Below are 26,255 nucleotides of genomic sequence, written 5' to 3'. Positions count from 1 at the left end.
CCTTTTCTTCTCATTGCCTGTCGAAAATTCAGTGCTTGTGACTTAATGTGGAATTTATTTTAGTGGCTCATGAGAGTCTAAACCTCATAATCCTCGAACATACGAGATGGGGGAACAAAAGGACTATGTGCAAACATTCCTCACACAACATGAGAAGCACTTGATGTTTCTACCTGGTATGGCCCCGGGGACCTTTCGCATGTTAGGGGAATGTGCTAACCACTACACTACAGAAACCGCTGGCGGTGCAGTAATCATTGGACTTGTGCAATGTTCAACCTCACTGTGTTGCTGCAGCTTCTCATGGTTCGCCTGAGAGGCCATGTCACTTATTACAAGAAGACAGCCGTTTCTTTAAAACCGATGTCTCAACTTATAAAACAATCAGGAATCGAACTTTACAGACCTGAAGATAAGTTATGTTTTGCTTGAAGTGGAAGTTAAATTGAGAATGCAGGGCTTTCGTAAATAACCACAACCAGACGGGTGCATGCATTTTGCTATTCCTCGTTGATGAAGACCAGTTACGAGATTGCGGCAATAGTCAGCAACAGACTAAACTGGAAGTTCGAGATGTTTCTGCCCGGTTTCGAACCGGGGACCTTTCGCGTGTAAGGCGAATGTGATAACCACTACACTACAGAAACAGCTGGCAATCAACGGACGTGTACAATGTGCAACCTCACTGTGTTGCTGCAGATTCGCATGGTGAGGCTGAGAGGCTAGGCCACTTATTACAAGACGACTGCTGTTTCTTTCAAAAACAGATGTTTCAACATATAAAACCACCAGATGCTCACCTCACTCTGTGGCCAGGGAACCCTAATCCTTGTCTCATTTAATCTCTCCTGACTTGCACCCTGTCAGAGCGCTTTCCTGTTATTCTGTTTGCTCCCACCGGGATTTGACTTGGTTAAAACGTCCGACATTTCTAACCCGTCCCGGTTTTAATGAAAAGTGATGGTGAAAGACGAGCTGTGTTGTCCTGTCGACAAATCCCGCCTGACTCGCTGAGTTGTTCCAGTATCTTCCGCAGATGTCGGATCAACTTTCGATACGAGAATTGAAGACGTTCTGCTCACTTTGCTCTGCATCAAGAATCAGCTGTCCCACCCAGTGAGTTAAAGCGCAAGCCAAAAGTTCGAATTTCGAGCCAGCCAGGAGTCGAACCTGGAATCTGCTGATTCGTAGTCAGACGCGTTATCCATTGCGCCACTGGCCCAGCCGGGTGAATGCATTTTGCTATTCCTTGTTGAGCCTCTGTGGCGCATTCGGCGGGATTCATTCACATTGGGTTTCCTTTGAGAAGCTGAGCTCACACAGCAGGGAACCAATACGTTCCCGAGACAATCAAGACATTTTCTAAAAGCTTGTCTATGTGTGGATATTCACTTACTTCTATTGACTTATTCCAGTAGATTCAGGCAGCTCTCTGTATGTTTCATTTTATTCAGTTCAACAACATCAGACTGTGTAACCTCTCTTCCCCCTCCACCATCTGCTTCTTCCCCCTCCACCATCTGTATCCATCATCTTATTTTAATTCCTTGCATTGATATGTTTTACCCTCAGCATTGCCCCCCTCCCCCAGCCCATACCATCCTACTTGAGCAATCTGATCCCTGTCGCCAATTGTTCGCTGACACACTGCTTACTTTCTGCGATTAACACATTCTGATCTCTTGAGGCGCCACTATCAGCACCTTGATTAGCCTCATTTACATTCCCTTTTTCTTTCTGTCCGAGACATTTTCGTCATTTTCCACCTATTGCTGACCACTCTATCGAGGCCCAATAGGGCACGCCAACCCCGCCCCATCCACATTAGTCTGAATCTGACCCCATTTCCAGTTCTCCAGCTTTGACAAAGAGTCACCCAGGCCCGGAACGACCGCTGCCATCTCGCTCCACAGAGGCTGTCAGTCCTGCTGAGATTGTCCAGTATGTTCTGTTTTTGTTTCAGAATGAAGCATCCGCAGTAAGTTGCATTTGTCGTTCATTTAGACATGTTTGAGATGGTGAATAAGTATGTTTATCTGCATTTGTAAATGCATGAAATTCTGTTGTGGATGAACTAGCTCCGAATATCCAAAATAGGAAGGTCCTTTTCTTCTCATTGCCTGTCGAAAATTCAGTGCTTGTGACTTAATGTGGAATTTATTTTAGTGGCTCATGAGAGTCTAAACCTCATAATCCTCGAACATACGAGATGGGGGAACAAAAGGACTTTGTGCAAACATTCCTCACACAACATGAGAAGCACTTGATGTTTCTACCTGGTATGGCCCCGGGGACCTTTCGCATGTTAGGGGAATGTGCTAACCACTACACTACAGAAACCGCTGGCGGTGCAGTAATCATTGGACTTGTGCAATGTTCAACCTCACTGTGTTGCTGCAGCTTCTCATGGTTCGTCTGAGAGGCCATGTCACTTATTACAAGAAGACAGCCGTTTCTTTAAAACCGATGTCTCAACTTATAAAACAATCAGGAATCGAACTTTACAGACCTGAAGATAAGTTATGTTTTGCTTGAAGTGGAAGTTAAATTGAGAATGCAGGGCTTTCGTAAATAACCACAACCAGACGGGTGCATGCATTTTGCTATTCCTCGTTGATGAAGACCAGTTACGAGATTGCGGCAATAGTCAGCAACAGTCTAAACTGGAAGTTCGAGATGTTTCTGCCCGGTTTCGAACCGGGGACTTTTCGCGTGTAAGGCGAATGTGATAACCACTACACTACAGAAACAGCTGGCAATCAACGGACGTGTACAATGTGCAACCTCACTGTGTTGCTGCAGATTCGCATGGTGAGGCTGAGAGGCTAGGCCACTTATTACAAGTCGACTGCTGTTTCTTTCAAAAACAGATGTTTCAACATATAAAACCACGAGATGTAGAAATTAGATCGAACTTAACATGATCTGCGTTAACTTCACAGGGACGTGACCCATCTAATCTACAGAGCCAAAGTGGAGAATTGAACTGACTGGAGAGCTGCATCTTAACGCTGACCTTCCGGACCTCGGCCTCCTGAAATGTTCCAAAGAAGCTCAACAAACACTCGAGGAACAGCAGCGCATCTTTCCACTGGGTTCAATACAGCTTTCACACTCATAGTGTGTGCAACCGTCTCACACTGTAAATGCTGCCCCCATTCTGTGTGTACTACCATCGCAGATTTGGGTTTGAATCTTGTTTCCACTTCGTCTTTGTATCCGGGCGGTAGTTGCTGAGAGCTGGCACAGACACAGCGGCTGGAATGGCCTCATACTGTGGTGTAATTATTCTCTCATTCGATTCTCACCTCACTCTGTGGCCAGGGAACCCTTGGCCTTTTCTCATTTAATCTCTCCTGGCTTGCACCCTGTCAGAGCGCTTTCCTGTTGTTCTGTTTGCTCCCACCAGGATTTGACTTGGTTAAAACGTCCGACATTTCTAACCCGCCCCGGTTTTAATGAAAGGTGATGGTGAAAGACGTGCTTTGTTGTCCTGTCGACAAATGCCGCCTGACTCGCTGAGTTGTTCCAGTATCTTCCGCAGATGTCGGATCAACTTTCGATACGAGAATTGAAGACGTTCTGCTCACTTTGCTCTGCATCAAGAATCAGCTGTCCCACCCAGTGAGTTAAAGCGCACGCCAAAAGTTCGAATGCCGAGCCAGCCAGGAGTCGAACCTAGAATCTCCTGATTCGTAGTCAAACGCGTTATCCATTGCGCCACTGGCCCAGCCGGGTGCATGCATTTTGCTATTCCTTGTTGAGCCTCTGTGGCGCATTCGGCGGGATTCATTCACATTGGGTTTCCTTTGAGAAGCTGAGCTCACACAGCAGGGAACCAATACGTTCCCGAGACAATCAAGACATTTTCTAAAAGCTTGTCTATGTGTGGATATTCACTTACTTCTATTGACTTATTCCAGTAGATTCAGGCAGCTCTCTGTATGTTTCATTTTATTCAGTTCAACAACATCAGACTGTGTAACCTCTCTTCCCCCTCCACCATCTGCTTCTTCCCCCTCCACCATCTGTATCCATCATCTTATTTTAATTCCTTGCATTGATATGTTTTACCCTCAGCATTGCCCCCCTCCCCCAGCCCATACCATCCTACTTGAGCAATCTGATCCCTGTCGCCAATTGTTCGCTGACACACTGCTTACTTTCTGCGATTAACACATTCTGATCTCTTGAGGCGCCACTATCAGCACCTTGATTAGCCTCATTTACATTCCCTTTTTCTTTCTGTCCGAGACATTTTCGTCATTTTCCACCTATTGCTGACCACTCTATCGAGGCCCAATAGGGCACGCCAACCCCGCCCCATCCACATTAGTCTGAATCTGACCCCATTTCCAGTTCTCCAGCTTTGACAAAGAGTCACCCAGGCCCGGACCGACCGCTGCCATCTCGCTCCACAGAGGCTGTCAGTCCTGCTGAGATTGTCCAGTATGTTCTGTTTTTGTTTCAGAATGAAGCATCCGCAGTAAGTTGCATTTGTCGTTCATTTAGACATGTTTGAGATGGGGAATAAGTATGTTTATCTGCATTTGTAAATGCATGAAATTCTGTTGTGGATGAACTAGCTCCGAATATCCAAAATAAGAAGGTCCTTTTCTTCTCATTGCCTGTCGAAAATTCAGTGCTTGTGACTTAATGTGGAATTTATTTTAGTGGCTCATGAGAGTCTAATCCGCATAATCCTCGAACATACGAGATGGGGAACACAAGTACTTTGTGCAAACATTCCTCACACAACATGAGAAGCACTTGATGTTTCTACCCGGTATGGCCCCGGGGACCTTTCGCATGTTAGGGGAATGTGCTAACCACTACACTACAGAAACCGCTGGCGGTGCAGTAATCAATGGACTTGTGCAATGTTCAACCTCACTGAGTTGCTGCAGATTCTCATGGTTCGTCTGAGAGGCCATGTCACTTATTACAAGAAGACAGCCGTTTCTTTAAAACCGATGTCTCAACTTATAAAACAATCAGGAATCGAACTTTACAGACCTGAAGATAAGTTATGTTTTGCTTGAAGTGGAAGTTAAATTGAGAATGCAGGGCTTTCGTAAATAACCACAACCAGACGGGTGCATGCATTTTGCTATTCCTCGTTGATGAAGACCAGTTACGAGATTGCGGCAATAGTCAGCAACAGACTAAACTGGAATTACGAGATGTTTCTGCCCGGTTTCGAACCGGGGACCTTTCGCGTGTAAGGCGAATGTGATAACCACTGCACTACAGAAACAGCTGGCAATCAGTGGACGTGTACAATGTGAAACCTCACTGTGTTGCTGCAGATTCGCATGGTGAGGCTGAGAGGCTAGGCCACTTATTACAAGACGACTGCTGTTTCTTACAGCTTTCACACTCATAGTGTGTGCAACAGTCTCACACTGTAAATGCTGCCCCCATTCTGTGTGTCCTTCCATCGCAGATTTGGGTTTGAATCATGTTTCCACTTCTTCTTTGTATCCGGGCGGTAGTTGTTGAGAGCTGGCACAGACACAGCGGCTGGAATCGCCTCATACTGTGGTGTAATTATTCTCTCATTCGATGCTCACCTCACTCTGTGGCCAGGGAACCCTAGGCCTTTTCTCATTTAATCTCTCCTGACTTGCACCCTGTCAGAGCGCTTTCCTGTTGTTCTGTTTGCTCCCACCAGGATTTGACTTGGTTAAAACGTCCGACATTTCTAACCCGTCCCGGTTTTAATGAAAGGTGATGGTGAAAGACAAGCTTTGTTGTCCTGTCGACAAATTCCGCCTGACTCGCTGAGTTGTTCCAGTATTTTCCGCAGATGTTAGATCGACTTTCGATGGCAATAACAGCGTGCTTCTGTTACTTTCCCGGGGCTCGTTGGTCTAGGGGTATGACATTCACTTACCTCTATTGACTAATTCCAGTTGATTCAGGCAGCCCTCTGTATATTTCATTTTATTCAGTTCAACAACATCAGACTGTGTAATCTCTCTTCTCCCTCCACCATCTGTTTATTTCCATCAAGTTATTTTCATTCCTTCTATTGGTATGTTTTACCCTCAGCATTGCGCCCCTCCCCCCAGCCCATACCATCCTACTTGAGCAACCCTGTCGCCAATTGTTCGCTGACACACTGTTTTCTTTGTTCTGCTATTAACACATTCTGATCTCTTGAGGCGCCACTATCAGCAACTTTCTTAGCCTTGATTAGCCTCATTTACATTCCCTTTTTCTTTCTGTCCGAGACATTTTCGTCATTTTCCACCTATTGCTGACCACTCTATCGAGGCCCAATAGGGCACGCCAACCCCGCCCCATCCACATTTGTCTGAATCTGACCCCATTTCCAGTTCTCCAGCTTTGACAAAGAGTCACCCAGGCCCGGAACGACCGCTGCCATCTCGCTCCACAGAGGCCGTCAGTCCTGCTGAGATTGTCCAGTATGTTCTGTTTTTGTTTCAGAATGAAGCATCCGCAGTAAGTTGCATTTGTCGTTCATTTAGACATGTTTGAGATGGTGAATAAGTAGGTGTATCTGCATTAGTAAATGCATGAAATTCTGTTGTGGATGAACTAGCTCCGCATATCCAAAATAAGAAGGTCCTTTTCTTCTCATTGCCTGTCGAAAATTCAGTGCTTGTGACTTAATGTGGAATTTATTTTAGTGGCTCATGAGAGTCTAAACCTCATAATCCTCGAACATACGAGATGGGGGAACAAAAGTACTTTGTGCAAACATTCCTCACACAACATGAGAAGCACTTGATGTTTCTACCTGGTATGGCCCCGGGGACCTTTCGCATGTTAGGGGAATGTGCTAACCACTACACTACAGAAACCGCTGGCGGTGCAGTAATCATTGGACTTGTGCAATGTTCAACCTCACTGTGTTGCTGCAGCTTCTCATGGTTCGTCTGAGAGGCCATGTCACTTATTACAAGAAGACAGCCGTTTCTTTAAAACCGATGTCTCAACTTATAAAACAATCAGGAATCGAACTTTACAGACCTGAAGATAAGTTATGTTTTGCTTGAAGTGGAAGTTAAATTGAGAATGCAGGGCTTTCGTAAATAACCACAACCAGACGGGTGCATGCATTTTGCTATTCCTCGTTGATGAAGACCAGTTACGAGATTGCGGCAATAGTCAGCAACAGACTAAACTGGAAGTTCGAGATGTTTCTGCCCGGTTTCGAACCGGGGACTTTTCGCGTGTAAGTCGAATGTGATAACCACTACACTACAGAAACAGCTGGCAATCAACGGACGTGTACAATGTGCAACCTCACTGTGTTGCTGCAGATTCGCATGGTGAGGCTGAGAGGCTAGGCCACTTATTACAAGTCGACTGCTGTTTCTTTCAAAAACAGATGTTTCAACATATAAAACCACGAGATGTAGAAATTAGATCGAACTTAACATGATCTGCGTTAACTTCACAGGGACGTGACCCATCTAATCTACAGAGCCAAAGTGGAGAATTGAACTGACTGGAGAGCTGCATCTTAACGCTGACCTTCCGGACCTCGGCCTCCTGAAATGTTCCAAAGAAGCTCAACAAACACTCGAGGAACAGCAGCGCATCTTTCCACTGGGCTCAATACAGCTTTCACACTCATAGTGTGTGCAACCGTCTCACACTGTAAATGCTGCCCCCATTCTGTGTGTACTACCATCGCAGATTTGGGTTTGAATCTTGTTTCCACTTCGTCTTTGTATCCGGGCGGTAGTTGCTGAGAGCTGGCACAGACACAGCGGCTGGAATGGCCTCATACTGTGGTGTAATTATTCTCTCATTCGATGCTCACCTCACTCTGTGGCCAGGGAACCCTAGGACTTTTCTCATTTAATCTCTCCTGACTTGCACCCTGTCAGAGCGCTTTCCTGTTTTTCTGTTTGCTCCCACCGGGATTTGGCTTGGTTAAAACGTCCGACATTTCTAACCCGTCCCGGTTTTAATGAAAAGTGATGGTGAAATACGAGCTGTGTTGTCCTGTCGACAAATCCCGCCTGACTCGCTGAGTTGTTCCAGTATCTTCCGCAGATGTCGGATCAACTTTCGATACGAGAATTGAAGACGTTCTGCTCACTTTGCTCTGCATCAAGAATCAGCTGTCCCACCCAGTGAGTTAAAGCGCACGCCAAAAGTTCGAATGCCGAGCCAGCCAGGAGTCGAACCTAGAATCTCCTGATTCGTAGTCAAACGCGTTATCCATTGCGCCACTGGCCCAGCCGGGTGCATGCATTTTGCTATTCCTTGTTGAGCCTCTGTGGCGCATTCGGCGGGATTCATTCACATTGGGTTTCCTTTGAGAAGCTGAGCTCACACAGCAGGGAACCAATACGTTCCCGAGACAATCAAGACATTTTCTAAAAACTTGTCTATGTGTGGATATTCACTTACTTCTATTGACTTATTCCAGTAGATTCAGGCAGCTCTCTGTATGTTTCATTTTATTCAGTTCAACAACATCAGACTGTGTAACCTCTCTTCCCCCTCCACCATCTGCTTCTTCCCCCTCCACCATCTGTATCCATCATCTTATTTTAATTCCTTGCATTGATATGTTTTACCCTCAGCATTGCCCCCCTCCCCCAGCCCATACCATCCTACTTGAGCAATCTGATCCCTGTCGCCAATTGTTCGCTGACACACTGCTTACTTTCTGCGATTAACACATTCTGATCTCTTGAGGCGCCACTATCAGCACCTTGATTAGCCTCATTTACATTCCCTTTTTCTTTCTGTCCGAGACATTTTCGTCATTTTCCACCTATTGCTGACCACTCTATCGAGGCCCAATAGGGCACGCCAACCCCGCCCCATCCACATTAGTCTGAATCTGACCCCATTTCCAGTTCTCCAGCTTTGACAAAGAGTCACCCAGGCCCGGACCGACCGCTGCCATCTCGCTCCACAGAGGCTGTCAGTCCTGCTGAGATTGTCCAGTATGTTCTGTTTTTGTTTCAGAATGAAGCATCCGCAGTAAGTTGCATTTGTCGTTCATTTAGACATGTTTGAGATGGGGAATAAGTATGTTTATCTGCATTTGTAAATGCATGAAATTCTGTTGTGGATGAACTAGCTCCGAATATCCAAAATAAGAAGGTCCTTTTCTTCTCATTGCCTGTCGAAAATTCAGTGCTTGTGACTTAATGTGGAATTTATTTTAGTGGCTCATGAGAGTCTAATCCGCATAATCCTCGAACATACGAGATGGGGAACACAAGTACTTTGTGCAAACATTCCTCACACAACATGAGAAGCACTTGATGTTTCTACCCGGTATGGCCCCGGGGACCTTTCGCATGTTAGGGGAATGTGCTAACCACTACACTACAGAAACCGCTGGCGGTGCAGTAATCAATGGACTTGTGCAATGTTCAACCTCACTGAGTTGCTGCAGATTCTCATGGTTCGTCTGAGAGGCCATGTCACTTATTACAAGAAGACAGCCGTTTCTTTAAAACCGATGTCTCAACTTATAAAACAATCAGGAATCGAACTTTACAGACCTGAAGATAAGTTATGTTTTGCTTGAAGTGGAAGTTAAATTGAGAATGCAGGGCTTTCGTAAATAACCACAACCAGACGGGTGCATGCATTTTGCTATTCCTCGTTGATGAAGACCAGTTACGAGATTGCGGCAATAGTCAGCAACAGACTAAACTGGAATTACGAGATGTTTCTGCCCGGTTTCGAACCGGGGACCTTTCGCGTGTAAGGCGAATGTGATAACCACTGCACTACAGAAACAGCTGGCAATCAGTGGACGTGTACAATGTGAAACCTCACTGTGTTGCTGCAGATTCGCATGGTGAGGCTGAGAGGCTAGGCCACTTATTACAAGACGACTGCTGTTTCTTACAGCTTTCACACTCATAGTGTGTGCAACAGTCTCACACTGTAAATGCTGCCCCCATTCTGTGTGTCCTTCCATCGCAGATTTGGGTTTGAATCTTGTTTCCACTTCTTCTTTGTATCCGGGCGGTAGTTGTTGAGAGCTGGCACAGACACAGCGGCTGGAATGGCCTCATACTGTGGTGTAATTATTCTCTCATTCGATGCTCACCTCACTCTGTGGCCAGGGAACCCTAGGCCTTTTCTCATTTAATCTCTCCTGACTTGCACCCTGTCAGAGCGCTTTCCTGTTGTTCTGTTTGCTCCCACCAGGATTTGACTTGGTTAAAACGTCCGACATTTCTAACCCGTCCCGGTTTTAATGAAAGGTGATGGTGAAAGACAAGCTTTGTTGTCCTGTCGACAAATTCCGCCTGACTCGCTGAGTTGTTCCAGTATTTTCCGCAGATGTTAGATCGACTTTCGATGGCAATAACAGCGTGCTTCTGTTACTTTCCCGGGGCTCGTTGGTCTAGGGGTATGACATTCACTTACCTCTATTGACTAATTCCAGTTGATTCAGGCAGCCCTCTGTATATTTCATTTTATTCAGTTCAACAACATCAGACTGTGTAATCTCTCTTCTCCCTCCACCATCTGTTTATTTCCATCAAGTTATTTTCATTCCTTCCATTGGTATGTTTTACCCTCAGCATTGCGCCCCTCCCCCCAGCCCATACCATCCTACTTGAGCAACCCTGTCGCCAATTGTTCGCTGACACACTGTTTTCTTTGTTCTGCTATTAACACATTCTGATCTCTTGAGGCGCCACTATCAGCAACTTTCTTAGCCTTGATTAGCCTCATTTACATTCCCTTTTTCTTTCTGTCCGAGACATTTTCGTCATTTTCCACCTATTGCTGACCACTCTATCGAGGCCCAATAGGGCACGCCAACCCCGCCCCATCCACATTTGTCTGAATCTGACCCCATTTCCAGTTCTCCAGCTTTGACAAAGAGTCACCCAGGCCCGGAACGACCGCTGCCATCTCGCTCCACAGAGGCCGTCAGTCCTGCTGAGATTGTCCAGTATGTTCTGTTTTTGTTTCAGAATGAAGCATCCGCAGTAAGTTGCATTTGTCGTTCATTTAGACATGTTTGAGATGGTGAATAAGTAGGTGTATCTGCATTAGTAAATGCATGAAATTCTGTTGTGGATGAACTAGCTCCGCATATCCAAAATAAGAAGGTCCTTTTCTTCTCATTGCCTGTCGAAAATTCAGTGCTTGTGACTTAATGTGGAATTTATTTTAGTGGCTCATGAGAGTCTAAACCTCATAATCCTCGAACATACGAGATGGGGGAACAAAAGTACTTTGTGCAAACATTCCTCACACAACATGAGAAGCACTTGATGTTTCTACCTGGTATGGCCCCGGGGACCTTTCGCATGTTAGGGGAATGTGCTAACCACTACACTACAGAAACCGCTGGCGGTGCAGTAATCATTGGACTTGTGCAATGTTCAACCTCACTGTGTTGCTGCAGCTTCTCATGGTTCGTCTGAGAGGCCATGTCACTTATTACAAGAAGACAGCCGTTTCTTTAAAACCGATGTCTCAACTTATAAAACAATCAGGAATCGAACTTTACAGACCTGAAGATAAGTTATGTTTTGCTTGAAGTGGAAGTTAAATTGAGAATGCAGGGCTTTCGTAAATAACCACAACCAGACGGGTGCATGCATTTTGCTATTCCTCGTTGATGAAGACCAGTTACGAGATTGCGGCAATAGTCAGCAACAGACTAAGCTGGAAGTTCGAGATGTTTCTGCCCGGTTTCGAACCGGGGACTTTTCGCGTGTAAGTCGAATGTGATAACCACTACACTACAGAAACAGCTGGCAATCAACGGACGTGTACAATGTGCAACCTCACTGTGTTGCTGCAGATTCGCATGGTGAGGCTGAGAGGCTAGGCCACTTATTACAAGTCGACTGCTGTTTCTTTCAAAAACAGATGTTTCAACATATAAAACCACGAGATGTAGAAATTAGATCGAACTTAACATGATCTGCGTTAACTTCACAGGGACGTGACCCATCTAATCTACAGAGCCAAAGTGGAGAATTGAACTGACTGGAGAGCTGCATCTTAACGCTGACCTTCCGGACCTCGGCCTCCTGAAATGTTCCAAAGAAGCTCAACAAACACTCGAGGAACAGCAGCGCATCTTTCCACTGGGCTCAATACAGCTTTCACACTCATAGTGTGTGCAACCGTCTCACACTGTAAATGCTGCCCCCATTCTGTGTGTACTACCATCGCAGATTTGGGTTTGAATCTTGTTTCCACTTCGTCTTTGTATCCGGGCGGTAGTTGCTGAGAGCTGGCACAGACACAGCGGCTGGAATGGCCTCATACTGTGGTGTAATTATTCTCTCATTCGATGCTCACCTCACTCTGTGGCCAGGGAACCCTAGGCCTTTTCTCATTTAATCTCTCATGACTTGCACCCTGTCAGAGCGCTTTCCTGTTATTCTGTTTGCTCCCACCGGGATTTGACTTGGTTAAAACGTCCGACATTTCTAACCCGTCCCGGTTTTAATGAAAAGTGATGGTGAAAGACGAGCTGTGTTGTCCTGTCGACAAATCCCGCCTGACTCGCTGAGTTGTTCCAGTATCTTCCGCAGATGTCGGATCAACTTTCGATACGAGAATTGAAGACGTTCTGCTCACTTTGCTCTGCATCAAGAATCAGCTGTCCCACCCAGTGAGTTAAAGCGCACGCCAAAAGTTCGAATTTCGAGCCAGCCAGGAGTCGAACCTGGAATCTCCTGATTCGTAGTCAGACGCGTTATCCATTGCGCCACTGGCCCAGCCGGGTGAATGCATTTTGCTATTCCTTGTTGAGCCTCTGTGGCGCATTCGGCGGGATTCATTCACATTGGGTTTCCTTTGAGAAGCTGAGCTCACACAGCAGGGAACCAATACGTTCCCGAGACAATCAAGACATTTTCTAAAAGCTTGTCTATGTGTGGATATTCACTTACTTCTATTGACTTATTCCAGTAGATTCAGGCAGCTCTCTGTATGTTTCATTTTATTCAGTTCAACAACATCAGACTGTGTAACCTCTCTTCCCCCTCCACCATCTGCTTCTTCCCCCTCCACCATCTGTATCCATCATCTTATTTTAATTCCTTGCATTGATATGTTTTACCCTCAGCATTGCCCCCCTCCCCCAGCCCATACCATCCTACTTGAGCAATCTGATCCCTGTCGCCAATTGTTCGCTGACACACTGCTTACTTTCTGCGATTAACACATTCTGATCTCTTGAGGCGCCACTATCAGCACCTTGATTAGCCTCATTTACATTCCCTTTTTCTTTCTGTCCGAGACATTTTCGTCATTTTCCACCTATTGCTGACCACTCTATCGAGGCCCAATAGGGCACGCCAACCCCGCCCCATCCACATTAGTCTGAAACTGACCCCATTTCCAGTTCTCCAGCTTTGACAAAGAGTCACCCAGGCCCGGAACGACCGCTGCCATCTCGCTCCACAGAGGCTGTCAGTCCTGCTGAGATTGTCCAGTATGTTCTGTTTTTGTTTCAGAATGAAGCATCCGCAGTAAGTTGCATTTGTCGTTCATTTAGACATGTTTGAGATGGTGAATAAGTATGTTTATCTGCATTTGTAAATGCATGAAATTCTGTTGTGGATGAACTAGCTCTGAATATCCAAAATAGGAAGGTCCTTTTCTTCTCATTGCCTGTCGAAAATTCAGTGCTTGTTACTTAATGTGGAATTTATTTCAGTGGCTCATGAGAGACTAAACCTCATAATCCTCGAACATACGAGATGGGGGAACAAAAGTACTTTGTGCAAACATTCCTCACACAACATGAGAAGCACTTGATGTTTCTACCCGGTATGGCCCCGGGGACCTTTCGCATGTTAGGGGAATGTGCTAACCACTACACTACAGAAACCGCTGGCGGTGCAGTAATCAATGGACTTGTGCAATGTTCAACCTCACTGTGTTGCTGCAGCTTCTCATGGTTCGTCTGAGAGGCCATGTCACTTATTACAAGAAGACAGCCGTTTCTTTAAAACCGATGTCTCAACTTATAAAACAATCAGGAATCGAACTTTACAGACCTGAAGATAAGTTATGTTTTGCTTGAAGTGGAAGTTAAATTGAGAAGGCAGGGCTTTCGAAAATAACCACAACCAGACGGGTGCATGCATTTTGCTATTTCTCGTTGATGAAGACCAGTTACGAGATTGCGGCAATAGTCAGCAACAGACTAAACTGGAAATACGAGATGTTTCTGCCCGGTTTCGAACCGGGGACCTTTCGCGTGTTAGGCGAATGTGATAACCACTACACTACAGAAACAGCTGGCAATCAACGGACGTGTACATTGTGCAACCTCACTGTGTTGCTGCAGATTCGCATGGTGAGGCTGAGAGGCTAGGCCACTTATTACAAGTCGACTGCTGTTTCTTTCAAAAACAGATGTTTCAACATATAAAACCACGAGATGTAGAAATTAGATCGAACTTAACATGATCTGCGTTAACTTCACAGGGACGTGACCCATCTAATCTACAGAGCCAAAGTGGAGAATTGAACTGACTGGAGAGCTGCATCTTAACGCTGACCTTCCGGACCTCGGCCTCCTGAAATGTTCCAAAGAAGCTCAACAAACACTCGAGGAACAGCAGCGCATCTTTCCACTGGGCTCAATACAGCTTTCACACTCATAGTGTGTGCAACCGTCTCAGACTGTAAATGCTGCCCCCATTCTGTGTGTACTACCATCGCAGATTTGGGTTTGAATCTTGTTTCCACTTCGTCTTTGTATCCGGGCGGTAGTTGCTGAGAGCTGGCACAGACACAGCGGCTGGAATGGCCTCATACTGTGGTGTAATTATTCTCTCATTCGATGCTCACCTCACTCTGTGGCCAGGGAACCCTAGGACTTTTCTCATTTAATCTCTCCTGACTTGCACCCTGTCAGAGCGCTTTCCTGTTATTCTGTTTGCTCCCACCGGGATTTGGCTTGGTTAAAACGTCCGACATTTCTAACCCGTCCCGGTTTTAATGAAAAGTGATGGTGAAATACGAGCTGTGTTGTCCTGTCGACAAATCCCGCCTGACTCGCTGAGTTGTTCCAGTATCTTCCGCAGATGTCGGATCAACTTTCGATACGAGAATTGAAGACGTTCTGCTCACTTTGCTCTGCATCAAGAATCAGCTGTCCCACCCAGTGAGTTAAAGCGCACGCCAAAAGTTCGAATTCCGAGCCAGCCAGGAGTTGAACGTGGCATCTCCGGATTCGTAGGCAGACGCGTTATCCCTTGCGCCACTGGCCCAGCCGGGTGCATGCATTTTGCTATTCCTTGTTGAGCCTCTGTGGCGCATTCGGCGGGATTCATTCACATTGGGTTTCCTTTGAGAAGCTGAGCTCACACAGCAGGGAACCAATACGTTCCCGAGACAATGAAGACATTTTCTAAAAGCTTGTCTATGTGTGGATATTCACTTACTTCTATTGACTTATTCCAGTAGATTCAGGCAGCTCTCTGTATGTTTCATTTTATTCAGTTCAACAACATCAGACTGTGTAACCTCTCTTCCCCCTCCACCATCTGCTTCTTCCCCCTCCACCATCTGTATCCATCATCATATTTTAATTCCTTGCATTGATATGTTTTACCCTCAGCATTGCCCCCCTCCCCCAGCCCATACCATCCTACTTGAGCAATCTGATCCCTGTCGCCAATTGTTCGCTGACACACTGCTTACTTGTTGCGATTAACACATTCTGATCTCTTGAGGCGCCACTATCAGCACCTTGATTAGCCTCATTTACATTCCCTTTTTCTTTCTGTCCGAGACATTTTCGTCATTTTCCACCTATTGCTGACCACTCTATCGAGGCCCAATAGGGCACGCCAACCCCGCCCCATCCACATTAGTCTGAATCTGACCCCATTTCCAGTTCTCCAGCTTTGACAAAGAGTCACCCAGACCCGGACCGACCGCTGCCATCTCGCTCCACAGAGGCTGTCAGTCCTGCTGAGATTGTCCAGTATGTTCTGTTTTTGTTTCAGAATGAAGCATCCGCAGTAAGTTGCATTTGTCGTTCATTTAGACATGTTTGAGATGGTGAATAAGTATGTTTATCTGCATTTGTAAATGCATGAAATTCTGTTGTGGATGAACTAGCTCCGAATATCCAAGATAAGAAGGTCCTTTTCTTCTCATTGCCTGTCGAAAATTCAGTGCTTGTGACTTAATGTGGAATTTATTTTAGTGGCTCATGAGAGACTAATCCTCATAATCCTCGAACATACGAGATGGGGAACACAAGTACTTTGTGCAAACATTCCTCACACAACATGAGAAGCACTTGATGTTTCTACCCGGTATGGCCCCGGGGACCTTTCGCATGTTAGGGGAATGTGCTAACCACTACACTACAGAAACCGCTGGCGGTGCAGTAATCAATGGACTTGTGCAATGTTCAACCTCACTGTGTTGCTGCAGATTCTCATGGTTCATCTGAGAGGCCATGTCACTTATTACAAGAAGACAGCCGTTTCTTTAAAACCGATGTCTCAACTTATAAAACAATCAGGAATCGAACTTTACAGACGAAGATAAGTTATGTTTTGCTTGAAGTGGAAGTTAAATTGAGAATGCAGGGCTTTCGTAAATAACCACAACCAGACGGGTGCATGCATTTTGCTATTCCTCGTTGATGAAGACCAGTTACGAGATTGCGGCAATAGTCAGCAACAGACTAAACTGGAAATACGAGATGTTTCTGCCCGGTTTCGAACCGGGGACCTTTCGCGTGTAAGGCGAATGTGATAACCACTACACTACAGAAACAGCTGGCAATCAGCGGACGTGTACAATGTGAAACCTCACTGTGTTGCTGCAGATTCGCATGGTGAGGCTGAGAGGCTAGGCCACTTATTACAAGACGACTGCTGTTTCTTACAGCTTTCACACTCATAGTGTGTGCAACAGTCTCACACTGTAAATGCTGCCCCCATTCTGTGTGTCCTTCCATCGCAGATTTGGGTTTGAATCTTGTTTCCACTTCTTCTTTGTATCCGGGCGGTAGTTGTTGAGAGCTGGCACAGACACAGCGGCTGGAATGGCCTCATACTGTGGTGTAATTATTCTCTCATTCGATGCTCACCTCACTCTGTGGCCAGGGAACCCTAGGCCTTTTCTCATTTAATCTCTCCTGACTTGCACCCTGTCAGAGCGCTTTCCTGTTGTTCTGTTTGCTCCCACCAGGATTTGACTTGGTTAAAACGTCCGACATTTCTAACCCGTCCCGGTTTTAATGAAAGGTGATGGTGAAAGACAAGCTTTGTTGTCCTGTCGACAAATTCCGCCTGACTCGCTGAGTTGTTCCAGTATTTTCCGCAGATGTTAGATCGACTTTCGATGGCAATAACAGCGTGCTTCTGTTACTTTCCCGGGGCTCGTTGGTCTAGGGGTATGACATTCACTTACCTCTATTGACTAATTCCAGTTGATTCAGGCAGCCCTCTGTATATTTCATTTTATTCAGTTCAACAACATCAGACTGTGTAATCTCTCTTCTCCCTCCACCATCTGTTTATTTCCATCAAGTTATTTTCATTCCTTCCATTGGTATGTTTTACCCTCAGCATTGCGCCCCTCCCCCCAGCCCATACCATCCTACTTGAGCAACCCTGTCGCCAATTGTTCGCTGACACACTGTTTTCTTTGTTCTGCTATTAACACATTCTGATCTCTTGAGGCGCCACTATCAGCAACTTTCTTAGCCTTGATTCGCCTCATTTACATTCCCTTTTTCTTTCTGTCCGAGACATTTTCGTCATTTTCCACCTATTGCTGACCACTCTATCGAGGCCCAATAGGGCACGCCAACCCCGCCCCATCCACATTAGTCTGAATCTGACCCCATTTCCAGTTCTCCAGCTTTGACAAAGAGTCACCCAGGCCCGGAACGACCGCTGCCATCTCGCTCCACAGAGGCTGTCAGTCCTGCTGAGATTGTCCAGTATGTTCTGTTTTTGTTTCAGAATGAAGCATCCGCAGTAAGTTGCATTTGTCGTTCATTTAGACATGTTTGAGATGGTGAATAAGTATGTTTATCTGCATTTGTAAATGCATGAAATTCTGTTGTGGATGAACTAGCTCCGAATATCCTAAATAGGAAGGTCCTTTTCTTCTCATTGCCTGTCGAAAATTCAGTGCTTGTTACTTAATGTGGAATTTATTTCAGTGGCTCATGAGAGACTAAACCTCATAATCCTCGAACATACGAGATGGGGGAACAAAAGTACTTTGTGCAAACATTCCTCACACAACATGAGAAGCACTTGATGTTTCTACCCGGTATGGCCCCGGGGACCTTTCGCATGTTAGGGGAATGTGCTAACCACTACACTACAGAAACCGCTGGCGGTGCAGTAATCAATGGACTTGTGCAATGTTCAACCTCACTGTGTTGCTGCAGCTTCTCATGGTTCGTCTGAGAGGCCATGTCACTTATTACAAGAAGACAGCCGTTTCTTTAAAACCGATGTCTCAACTTATAAAACAATCAGGAATCGAACTTTACAGACCTGAAGATAAGTTATGTTTTGCTTGAAGTGGAAGTTAAATTGAGAAGGCAGGGCTTTCGAAAATAACCACAACCAGACGGGTGCATGCATTTTGCTATTTCTCGTTGATGAAGACCAGTTACGAGATTGCGGCAATAGTCAGCAACAGACTAAACTGGAAATACGAGATGTTTCTGCCCGGTTTCGAACCGGGGACCTTTCGCGTGTTAGGCGAATGTGATAACCACTACACTACAGAAACAGCTGGCAATCAACGGACGTGTACATTGTGCAACCTCACTGTGTTGCTGCAGATTCGCATGGTGAGGCTGAGAGGCTAGGCCACTTATTACAAGTCGACTGCTGTTTCTTTCAAAAACAGATGTTTCAACATATAAAACCACGAGATGTAGAAATTAGATCGAACTTAACATGATCTGCGTTAACTTCACAGGGACGTGACCCATCTAATCTACAGAGCCAAAGTGGAGAATTGAACTGACTGGAGAGCTGCATCTTAACGCTGACCTTCCGGACCTCGGCCTCCTGAAATGTTCCAAAGAAGCTCAACAAACACTCGAGGAACAGCAGCGCATCTTTCCACTGGGCTCAATACAGCTTTCACACTCATAGTGTGTGCAACCGTCTCAGACTGTAAATGCTGCCCCCATTCTGTGTGTACTACCATCGCAGATTTGGGTTTGAATCTTGTTTCCACTTCGTCTTTGTATCCGGGCGGTAGTTGCTGAGAGCTGGCACAGACACAGCGGCTGGAATGGCCTCATACTGTGGTGTAATTATTCTCTCATTCGATGCTCACCTCACTCTGTGGCCAGGGAACCCTAGGACTTTTCTCATTTAATCTCTCCTGACTTGCACCCTGTCAGAGCGCTTTCCTGTTATTCTGTTTGCTCCCACCGGGATTTGGCTTGGTTAAAACGTCCGACATTTCTAACCCGTCCCGGTTTTAATGAAAAGTGATGGTGAAAGACGAGCTGTGTTGTCCTGTCGACAAATCCCGCCTGACTCGCTGAGTTGTTCCAGTATCTTCCGCAGATGTCGGATCAACTTTCGATACGAGAATTGAAGACGTTCTGCTCACTTTGCTCTGCATCAAGAATCAGCTGTCCCACCCAGTGAGTTAAAGCGCACGCCAAAAGTTCGAATTCCGAGCCAGCCAGGAGTTGAACGTGGAATCTCCGGATTCGTAGGCAGACGCGTTATCCCTTGCGCCACTGGCCCAGCCGGGTGCATGCATTTTGCTATTCCTTGTTGAGCCTCTGTGGCGCATTCGGCGGGATTCATTCACATTGGGTTTCCTTTGAGAAGCTGAGCTCACACAGCAGGGAACCAATACGTTCCCGAGACAATGAAGACATTTTCTAAAAGCTTGTCTATGTGTGGATATTCACTTACTTCTATTGACTTATTCCAGTAGATTCAGGCAGCTCTCTGTATGTTTCATTTTATTCAGTTCAACAACATCAGACTGTGTAACCTCTCTTCCCCCTCCACCATCTGCTTCTTCCCCCTCCACCATCTGTATCCATCATCATATTTTAATTCCTTGCATTGATATGTTTTACCCTCAGCATTGCCCCCCTCCCCCAGCCCATACCATCCTACTTGAGCAATCTGATCCCTGTCGCCAATTGTTCGCTGACACACTGCTTACTTTCTGCGATTAACACATTCTGATCTCTTGAGGCGCCACTATCAGCACCTTGATTAGCCTCATTTACATTCCCTTTTTCTTTCTGTCCGAGACATTTTCGTCATTTTCCACCTATTGCTGACCACTCTATCGAGGCCCAATAGGGCACGCCAACCCCGCCCCATCCACATTAGTCTGAATCTGACCCCATTTCCAGTTCTCCAGCTTTGACAAAGAGTCACCCAGACCCGGACCGACCGCTGCCATCTCGCTCCACAGAGGCTGTCAGTCCTGCTGAGATTGTCCAGTATGTTCTGTTTTTGTTTCAGAATGAAGCATCCGCAGTAAGTTGCATTTGTCGTTCATTTAGACATGTTTGAGATGGTGAATAAGTATGTTTATCTGCATTTGTAAATGCATGAAATTCTGTTGTGGATGAACTAGCTCCGAATATCCAAGATAAGAAGGTCCTTTTCTTCTCATTGCCTGTCGAAAATTCAGTGCTTGTGACTTAATGTGGAATTTATTTTAGTGGCTCATGAGAGACTAATCCTCATAATCCTCGAACATACGAGATGGGGAACACAAGTACTTTGTGCAAACATTCCTCACACAACATGAGAAGCACTTGATGTTTCTACCCGGTATGGCCCCGGGGACCTTTCGCATGTTAGGGGAATGTGCTAACCACTACACTACAGAAACCGCTGGCGGTGCAGTAATCAATGGACTTGTGCAATGTTCAACCTCACTGTGTTGCTGCAGATTCTCATGGTTCATCTGAGAGGCCATGTCACTTATTACAAGAAGACAGCCGTTTCTTTAAAACCGATGTCTCAACTTATAAAACAATCAGGAATCGAACTTTACAGACGAAGATAAGTTATGTTTTGCTTGAAGTGGAAGTTAAATTGAGAATGCAGGGCTTTCGTAAATAACCACAACCAGACGGGTGCATGCATTTTGCTATTCCTCGTTGATGAAGACCAGTTACGAGATTGCGGCAATAGTCAGCAACAGACTAAACTGGAAATACGAGATGTTTCTGCCCGGTTTCGAACCGGGGACCTTTCGCGTGTAAGGCGAATGTGATAACCACTACACTACAGAAACAGCTGGCAATCAGCGGACGTGTACAATGTGAAACCTCACTGTGTTGCTGCAGATTCGCATGGTGAGGCTGAGAGGCTAGGCCACTTATTACAAGACGACTGCTGTTTCTTACAGCTTTCACACTCATAGTGTGTGCAACAGTCTCACACTGTAAATGCTGCCCCCATTCTGTGTGTCCTTCCATCGCAGATTTGGGTTTGAATCTTGTTTCCACTTCTTCTTTGTATCCGGGCGGTAGTTGTTGAGAGCTGGCACAGACACAGCGGCTGGAATGGCCTCATACTGTGGTGTAATTATTCTCTCATTCGATGCTCACCTCACTCTGTGGCCAGGGAACCCTAGGCCTTTTCTCATTTAATCTCTCCTGACTTGCACCCTGTCAGAGCGCTTTCCTGTTGTTCTGTTTGCTCCCACCAGGATTTGACTTGGTTAAAACGTCCGACATTTCTAACCCGTCCCGGTTTTAATGAAAGGTGATGGTGAAAGACAAGCTTTGTTGTCCTGTCGACAAATTCCGCCTGACTCGCTGAGTTGTTCCAGTATTTTCCGCAGATGTTAGATCGACTTTCGATGGCAATAACAGCGTGCTTCTGTTACTTTCCCGGGGCTCGTTGGTCTAGGGGTATGACATTCACTTACCTCTATTGACTAATTCCAGTTGATTCAGGCAGCCCTCTGTATATTTCATTTTATTCAGTTCAACAACATCAGACTGTGTAATCTCTCTTCTCCCTCCACCATCTGTTTATTTCCATCAAGTTATTTTCATTCCTTCCATTGGTATGTTTTACCCTCAGCATTGCGCCCCTCCCCCCAGCCCATACCATCCTACTTGAGCAACCCTGTCGCCAATTGTTCGCTGACACACTGTTTTCTTTGTTCTGCTATTAACACATTCTGATCTCTTGAGGCGCCACTATCAGCAACTTTCTTAGCCTTGATTAGCCTCATTTACATTCCCTTTTTCTTTCTGTCCGAGACATTTTCGTCATTTTCCACCTATTGCTGACCACTCTATCGAGGCCCAATAGGGCACGCCAACCCCGCCCCATCCACATTAGTCTGAATCTGACCCCATTTCCAGTTCTCCAGCTTTGACAAAGAGTCACCCAGGCCCGGAACGACCGCTGCCATCTCGCTCCACAGAGGCTGTCAGTCCTGCTGAGATTGTCCAGTATGTTCTGTTTTTGTTTCAGAATGAAGCATCCGCAGTAAGTTGCATTTGTCGTTCATTTAGACATGTTTGAGATGGTGAATAAGTATGTTTATCTGCATTTGTAAATGCATGAAATTCTGTTGTGGATGAACTAGCTCCGAATATCCTAAATAGGAAGGTCCTTTTCTTCTCATTGCCTGTCGAAAATTCAGTGCTTGTTACTTAATGTGGAATTTATTTCAGTGGCTCATGAGAGACTAAACCTCATAATCCTCGAACATACGAGATGGGGGAACAAAAGTACTTTGTGCAAACATTCCTCACACAACATGAGAAGCACTTGATGTTTCTACCCGGTATGGCCCCGGGGACCTTTCGCATGTTAGGGGAATGTGCTAACCACTACACTACAGAAACCGCTGGCGGTGCAGTAATCAATGGACTTGTGCAATGTTCAACCTCACTGTGTTGCTGCAGCTTCTCATGGTTCGTCTGAGAGGCCATGTCACTTATTACAAGAAGACAGCCGTTTCTTTAAAACCGATGTCTCAACTTATAAAACAATCAGGAATCGAACTTTACAGAACTGAAGATAAGTTATGTTTTGCTTGAAGTGGAAGTTAAATTGAGAAGGCAGGGCTTTCGAAAATAACCACAACCAGACGGGTGCATGCATTTTGCTATTTCTCGTTGATGAAGACCAGTTACGAGATTGCGGCAATAGTCAGCAACAGACTAAACTGGAAATACGAGATGTTTCTGCCCGGTTTCGAACCGGGGACCTTTCGCGTGTTAGGCGAATGTGATAACCACTACACTACAGAAACAGCTGGCAATCAACGGACGTGTACAATGTGCAACCTCACTGTGTTGCTGCAGATTCGCATGGTGAGGCTGAGAGGCTAGGCCACTTATTACAAGACGACTGCTGTTTCTTTAAAAAACAGATGTTTCAACATATAAAACCACGAGATGTAGAAATTAGATCGAACTTAACATGATCTGCGTTAACTTCACAGGGACGTGACCCATCTAATCTACAGAGCCAAAGTGGAGAATTGAACTGACTGGAGAGCTGCATCTTAACGCTGACCTTCCGGACCTCGGCCTCCTGAAATGTTCCAAAGAAGCTCAACAAACACTCGAGGAACAGCAGCGCATCTTTCCACTGGGCTCAATACAGCTTTCACACTCATAGTGTGTGCAACCGTCTCACACTGTAAATGCTGCCCCCATTCTGTGTGTACTACCATCGCAGATTTGGGTTTGAATCTTGTTTCCACTTCGTCTTTGTATCCGGGCGGTAGTTGCTGAGAGCTGGCACAGACACAGCGGCTGGAATGGCCTCATACTGTGGTGTAATTATTCTCTCATTCGATGCTCACCTCACTCTGTGGCCAGGGAACCCTAGGCCTTTTCTCATTTAATCTCTCCTGACTTGCACCCTGTCAGAGCGCTTTCCTGTTATTCTGTTTGCTCCCACCGGGATTTGACTTGGTTAAAACGTCCGACATTTCTAACCCGTCCCGGTTTTAATGAAAAGTGATGGTGAAAGACGAGCTGTGTTGTCCTGTCGACAAATCCCGCCTGACTCGCTGAGTTGTTCCAGTATCTTCCGCAGATGTCGGATCAACTTTCGATACGAGAATTGAAGACGTTCTGCTCACTTTGCTCTGCATTAAGAATCAGCTGTCCCACCCAGTGAGTTAAAGCGCACGCCAAAAGTTCGAATTTCGAGCCAGCCAGGAGTCGAACCTGGAATCTCCTGATTCGTAGTCAGACGCGTTATCCATTGCGCCACTGGCCCAGCCGGGTGAGTGCATTTTGCTATTCCTTGTTGAGCCTCTGTGGCGCATTCGGGGGGTTCATTCACATTGGGTTTCCTTTGAGAAGCTGAGCTCACACAGCAGGGAACCAATACGTTCCCGAGACAATCAAGACATTTTCTAAAAGCTTGTCTATGTGTGGATATTCACTTACTTCTATTGACTTATTCCAGTAGATTCAGGCAGCTCTCTGTATGTTTCATTTCATTCAGTTCAACAACATCAGACTGTGTAACCTCTCTTCCCCCTCCACCATCTGCTTCTTCCCCCTCCACCATCTGTATCCATCATCTTATTTTAATTCCTTGCATTGATATGTTTTACCCTCAGCATTGCCCCCCTCCCCCAGCCCATACCATCCTACTTGAGCAATCTGATCCCTGTCGCCAATTGTTCGCTGACACACTGCTTACTTTCTGCGATTAACACATTCTGATCTCTTGAGGCGCCACTATCAGCACCTTGATTAGCCTCATTTACATTCCCTTTTTCTTTCTGTCCGAGACATTTTCGTCATTTTCCACCTATTGCTGACCACTCTATCGAGGCCCAATAGGGCACGCCAACCCCGCCCCATCCACATTAGTCTGAATCTGACCCCATTTCCAGTTCTCCAGCTTTGACAAAGAGTCACCCAGGCCCGGAACGACCGCTGCCATCTCGCTCCACAGAGGCTGTCAGTCCTGCTGAGATTGTCCAGTATGTTCTGTTTTTGTTTCAGAATGAAGCATCCGCAGTAAGTTGCATTTGTCGTTCATTTAGACATGTTTGAGATGGTGAATAAGTATGTTTATCTGCATTTGTAAATGCATGAAATTCTGTTGTGGATGAACTAGCTCCGAATATCCAAAATAGGAAGGTCCTTTTCTTCTCATTGCCTGTCGAAAATTCAGTGCTTGTGACTTAATGTGGAATTTATTTTAGTGGCTCATGAGAGTCTAAACCTCATAATCCTCGAACATACGAGATGGGGGAACAAAAGTACTTTGTGCAAACATTCCTCACACAACATGAGAAGCACTTGATGTTTCTACCTGGTATGGCCCCGGGGACCTTTCGCATGTTAGGGGAATGTGCTAACCACTACACTACAGAAACCGCTGGCGGTGCAGTAATCATTGGACTTGTGCAATGTTCAACCTCACTGTGTTGCTGCAGCTTCTCATGGTTCGTCTGAGAGGCCATGTCACTTATTACAAGAAGACAGCCGTTTCTTTAAAACCGATGTCTCAACTTATAAAACAATCAGGAATCGAACTTTACAGACCTGAAGATAAGTTATGTTTTGCTTGAAGTGGAAGTTAAATTGAGAATGCAGGGCTTTCGTAAATAACCACAACCAGACGGGTGCATGCATTTTGCTATTCCTCGTTGATGAAGACCAGTTTCGAGATTGCGGCAATAGTCAGCAACAGACTAAACTGGAAGTTCGAGATGTTTCTGCCCGGTTTCGAACCGGGGACCTTTCGCGTGTAATGCGAATGTGATAACCACTACACTACAGAAACAGCTGGCAATCAACGGACGTGTACAATGTGCAACCTCACTGTGTTGCTGCAGATTCGCATGGTGAGGCTGAGAGGCTAGGCCACTTATTACAAGACGACTGCTGTTTCTTTCAAAAACAGATGTTTCAACATATAAAACCACGAGATGTAGAAATTAGATCGAACTTAACATGATCTGCGTTACCTTCACAGGGACGTGACCCAACTAATCCACAGAGCCAAAGTGGAGAATTGAACTGACTGGAGAGCTGCATCTTAACGCTGACCTCCCGGACCTCGGCCTCCTGAAATGTTCCAAAGAAGCTCAACAAACACTCGAGGAACAGCAGCGCATCTTTCCACTGGGCTCAATACAGCTTTCACACTCATAGTGTGTGCAACCGTCTCACACTGTAAATGCTGCCCCCATTCTGTGTGTACTACCATCGCAGATTTGGGTTTGAATCTTGTTTCCACTTCGTCTTTGTATCCGGGCGGTAGTTGCTGAGAGCTGGCACAGACACAGCGGCTGGAATGGCCTCATACTGTGGTGTA

At 45.9% G+C, this 26,255-nt stretch overlaps 17 non-coding genes across 17 annotated transcripts; all 17 read right to left on the bottom strand.

Moving 5' to 3' along the window:
* Positions 1-574: 574 nt before the first annotated feature.
* On the bottom strand, positions 575-647 carry trnav-uac (transfer RNA valine (anticodon UAC)). The gene has a single exon. It is a non-coding gene; the product is annotated as a tRNA-Val (tRNA).
* Positions 648-1,149: 502 nt separating this feature from the next.
* Positions 1,150-1,222, bottom strand: trnar-acg (transfer RNA arginine (anticodon ACG)). Its single transcript has one exon. It is a non-coding gene; the product is annotated as a tRNA-Arg (tRNA).
* A 1,455-nt stretch (positions 1,223-2,677) lies between these two features.
* trnav-uac (transfer RNA valine (anticodon UAC)) lies at positions 2,678-2,750 on the bottom strand. Its single transcript has one exon. It is a non-coding gene; the product is annotated as a tRNA-Val (tRNA).
* Positions 2,751-3,657: 907 nt separating this feature from the next.
* trnar-acg (transfer RNA arginine (anticodon ACG)) lies at positions 3,658-3,730 on the bottom strand. Its single transcript has one exon. It is a non-coding gene; the product is annotated as a tRNA-Arg (tRNA).
* A 1,454-nt stretch (positions 3,731-5,184) lies between these two features.
* trnav-uac (transfer RNA valine (anticodon UAC)) lies at positions 5,185-5,257 on the bottom strand. The gene has a single exon. It is a non-coding gene; the product is annotated as a tRNA-Val (tRNA).
* A 1,910-nt stretch (positions 5,258-7,167) lies between these two features.
* On the bottom strand, positions 7,168-7,240 carry trnav-uac (transfer RNA valine (anticodon UAC)). Its single transcript has one exon. It is a non-coding gene; the product is annotated as a tRNA-Val (tRNA).
* A 907-nt stretch (positions 7,241-8,147) lies between these two features.
* Positions 8,148-8,220, bottom strand: trnar-acg (transfer RNA arginine (anticodon ACG)). Its single transcript has one exon. It is a non-coding gene; the product is annotated as a tRNA-Arg (tRNA).
* A 1,454-nt stretch (positions 8,221-9,674) lies between these two features.
* Positions 9,675-9,747, bottom strand: trnav-uac (transfer RNA valine (anticodon UAC)). Its single transcript has one exon. It is a non-coding gene; the product is annotated as a tRNA-Val (tRNA).
* A 1,910-nt stretch (positions 9,748-11,657) lies between these two features.
* On the bottom strand, positions 11,658-11,730 carry trnav-uac (transfer RNA valine (anticodon UAC)). Its single transcript has one exon. It is a non-coding gene; the product is annotated as a tRNA-Val (tRNA).
* Positions 11,731-12,637: 907 nt separating this feature from the next.
* trnar-acg (transfer RNA arginine (anticodon ACG)) lies at positions 12,638-12,710 on the bottom strand. The gene has a single exon. It is a non-coding gene; the product is annotated as a tRNA-Arg (tRNA).
* Positions 12,711-14,165: 1,455 nt separating this feature from the next.
* Positions 14,166-14,238, bottom strand: trnav-aac (transfer RNA valine (anticodon AAC)). Its single transcript has one exon. It is a non-coding gene; the product is annotated as a tRNA-Val (tRNA).
* Positions 14,239-16,670: 2,432 nt separating this feature from the next.
* On the bottom strand, positions 16,671-16,743 carry trnav-uac (transfer RNA valine (anticodon UAC)). The gene has a single exon. It is a non-coding gene; the product is annotated as a tRNA-Val (tRNA).
* A 1,910-nt stretch (positions 16,744-18,653) lies between these two features.
* trnav-aac (transfer RNA valine (anticodon AAC)) lies at positions 18,654-18,726 on the bottom strand. The gene has a single exon. It is a non-coding gene; the product is annotated as a tRNA-Val (tRNA).
* Positions 18,727-21,158: 2,432 nt separating this feature from the next.
* Positions 21,159-21,231, bottom strand: trnav-uac (transfer RNA valine (anticodon UAC)). Its single transcript has one exon. It is a non-coding gene; the product is annotated as a tRNA-Val (tRNA).
* A 1,910-nt stretch (positions 21,232-23,141) lies between these two features.
* Positions 23,142-23,214, bottom strand: trnav-aac (transfer RNA valine (anticodon AAC)). The gene has a single exon. It is a non-coding gene; the product is annotated as a tRNA-Val (tRNA).
* A 907-nt stretch (positions 23,215-24,121) lies between these two features.
* Positions 24,122-24,194, bottom strand: trnar-acg (transfer RNA arginine (anticodon ACG)). The gene has a single exon. It is a non-coding gene; the product is annotated as a tRNA-Arg (tRNA).
* A 1,454-nt stretch (positions 24,195-25,648) lies between these two features.
* On the bottom strand, positions 25,649-25,721 carry trnav-uac (transfer RNA valine (anticodon UAC)). The gene has a single exon. It is a non-coding gene; the product is annotated as a tRNA-Val (tRNA).
* Between the last annotated feature and the right edge of the window lie 534 nt (positions 25,722-26,255).

Source organism: Scyliorhinus torazame, chromosome 5 (genome assembly GCF_047496885.1).
Source record: "Scyliorhinus torazame isolate Kashiwa2021f chromosome 5, sScyTor2.1, whole genome shotgun sequence".
Classification (NCBI taxonomy): Eukaryota; Metazoa; Chordata; class Chondrichthyes; order Carcharhiniformes; family Scyliorhinidae; genus Scyliorhinus; species Scyliorhinus torazame.
The sequence above is the reverse complement of the archived record's forward strand: the minus strand, read 5'-3'. Positions and strand labels throughout refer to the sequence as shown.